The sequence below is a fragment of the Perissodus microlepis genome, chromosome 14, assembly GCF_051167445.1.
Source record: "Perissodus microlepis isolate ML-2025 ecotype Zambia chromosome 14, ASM5116744v1, whole genome shotgun sequence".
Classification (NCBI taxonomy): Eukaryota; Metazoa; Chordata; class Actinopteri; order Cichliformes; family Cichlidae; genus Perissodus; species Perissodus microlepis.
In genome coordinates this window covers 33,194,519-33,197,813 of record NC_140474.1, presented here as the reverse complement: position 1 = coordinate 33,197,813, position 3,295 = coordinate 33,194,519, and positions in this window count along the sequence as shown.

The window sequence follows — 3,295 nt, the reverse complement described above, 5'->3', positions numbered from 1 at the left end:
TTCGAGAGCGTTTTGAAAACGCTGCATTTTCCTTTGGGGAAATGCCATCTCATTGTGGATGGGAGGCCAAAACGGAGAGAAAACGACGTAGCCTCAATGCCTGCCTGTGTTTTGTGACTGCATGGACTCGTCCGTGGGGAATTTACATTACAATGCACCAACTATGCATACACCCAGGCATGACAGGAATGACTACTAATAAGTCAGGTCTACGTCTGCACCCAAGTATAATTCAGGCTTTAGTTCAATTTAAATTTTAACTGACGATGGTGGTTAGACTTTGACCTTTCATACTAGCTAGGAGGTGGAAATTAACAAAGATTGATGAACAAAGATTCATGTAATATCTGCTCATGTGCTTTTGAATGAAATCCACATATTGGGATGTGACTTATTTGTAAGTAATTCTTTCGTCCACACTACATCACAAGATCAATGTTAGGGTTCCTCTGCCTCCCATATCCCACCTGTTCAAGTTAGCCTTTGTCAGTTTCTCACCATGTGCAACATTTTTACATTCATCATTTATACCATCATTTACATGAAAAAGTATTGCTCAGAGTGGCCTGTGATGGGGAGCTTTATCAACTTAACAGCTTCATGCTTGGCAGTACAAATAGTTTTCAGATCGTTCCTGTGTTGAAGGCATTTCAAAATAACAATGGCTTTCTTCTCTTTTTTACTCTTTACTTTTTTCCAGATGTTGGGCCCTTGACAAGTGTGATATATGTTAAACCATAAGTGTGCTATATATCGCAAACCTCAGATATCCTTCGGTCTGACCTAATCCACACTTAATCACTTGGGGCAACAGCACTGCATACGGGAAGAAGTATATGTGCAAATGTGTCTGTAATATCAACAGATAGTTACGCTGGCTGAAGACCAGATGAGAAGAAAATCAAAGCATATATCCTTCTCCCTTTAATAATCCCAGTGGACCTGTACAACCTCAGCTCTGTGGAGGCAGAGCCAGTCAAAAATGTTTGATGACTGTAAAACAATGAATAATCTCAAGCGAGTAAGTGAGTAAGACTACACTATGGTGACTACAGCTGAGGTTTTTGTATTTCATACCTTCTGATTAAACAGCGCATTACCTGCTCACTGATACTTCCAGTAACAATGAGTCAGGGCCCCACTTGGACCCCACAGGTTGGCTTCAGGGACTTTCAGTGTGCCCTGGGCAAAATGAACAACAGCTTGCCTTCATTACAACAAAGCTGAATTTAATTTTATAATGTAATGAGGCAATGATGTCACAAAATGAATGGTAGATGTTGCAAAGCCAGATTTTCTTTCTTTGAGCTTTCTGTAAATACAACACTAACAAGATATTATAAAGCGGATGAGGTGAAAGTGAGCCAAAATAAAAACAAAGCAATGAGCAGCCACATTTACTATATTCATACTCCTTTAATCAGTTGTTACAATTCACTGTTACATAGTAACAGTGCAGTTCAACTCAAACATGGATTAAGCATCAAACTGGCTTATTTGTAACTACTGTTACTTTAATAATTAACTAAAGATTTTGAAAGGACAGAATGCTGCATTAGTGCCGCCATCTGGCAAATGAGGTAAACAGTACAGGAATGTCAGAATCTTTTGTACAAAGCTCTGGTTGGAATTTAATCCATTTGTGTAATAATAAAACTCCACAAGATTAAAAACACATGGTAATTTAATCCAAATCGTGTTTTCTTGTTTGTTATCTTGTTTAAATGGGCAAAATCAGAAAGCACAAAGAGAAACAGGAATCTATTCTAGATGGTGATGTTCGCAGTGATTTTGGGTATTTTTGATTTTGGTATTCAATATTTATTTCTAACACTGGCAAAGAACTAATTCATTGATGAGCACGGCAGTTTTCATTAGATCAGAGATTTTGGCTTTCCATTCTTTTATTACATAATGAAGATAGTAAGCAGGAGGGTGGAGTAAAGTATTAGCCTGACTCTGTTTGTTGCACATGCACACACACACACACACACACACACACACACACTTGTTATCTTTTGTGGAATGTTTGCTGTGTTGGGGTCTAATTACAGGGTTGGGGGGGGGGGGGGGCTCAGCCTGTGTCCTCTGGCCATCAGGCACAAACTACAATAGGACAGATTTTCTTTTGAAAAGTGACAACATCTAGGGAAACAGTTACCTGGCTTCACTTAATCTCTAATCGTGATATAAAACCTAGTCTTCTACCTCGTAAAAAAACAGATTCCAGGGAATTTCATGTATAGTGGACACAAAGCAGCATAACAGCAAAATGCTATGTGATTGTGATGATTTGGTAATAAATGGCTAGCAGATAGTGTAGAGCAGCGGTCCCCAACCTTTTTTGCGCCACGGACCGGTTTATGCCTGACAATATTTTCACGGACTGGCCTTTAAGGTGTTGCGGATAAATACAACAAAATAAAACTAGTACCGGTACCGAAAAAAAGAAGATTTATTCATAACACACGTGAAAAGACCAAGGAAAACCGAGTTAACGATAAAAACGATAACAAAATAACGCTGAAAACCGATAAAAACCCTGAAAACTATACATTTCACGCCTGAGCCTCAACTCTCGCGGCCCGGTACCAAACGACTCACGGACCGGTACCGGTCCGAGGCCCGGGGGTTGGGGACCGCTGGTGTAGAGTATCTGTAGCAGAGCTTTTCACTGAAAACAGCTGCTTGCTGTTTTGATAAATGAGCCTGATGAGAGCCTTAGACTGGAAATTTGCAGACCACAGACTCAGTTTTATAAGTTGAAAGATGCTAAGGCTTTAGCACAGAGCTGAAGGGAATTGCAAGATTAGTGGAAAATTATTTGCGGGTTCTTCTCTATAAGTACAGCAGCACACATTTCAAGTATTTCAACCAGCTGTATGAAAAACAGAATCGTCAGTTCAGCTTAGGAGAATGTCAATGGTGTTTATAAAAGCAATTTGTTGTGAGTGGCCACTATATAATACGTGCAAAAAATACATTCAAGTTACAGGCTTTGATAAACACGAATACTCTATTTTACAGCAGTCATATTTCATTGTTTCTTCTTCCAATATCGTCTAACATGTATACATTTAAACAGGGAAAACTTGCTGTAACATAAAGGGTAGTAGGAGTAAGACAGTTTAGACAGTGTTAGGACATAAAATCTACCCACTGCACCGCCCCGCTTCCCCTCCCCTCACATTTACTACTCTTTGCATGCAAGTTCTCCACTCCACCACTACCCTCCTCCCTTATCCCTCCCTTTCTCCTCCCTCCCCAAGGCCAGAGGAGTGATCAACCTTTAAAC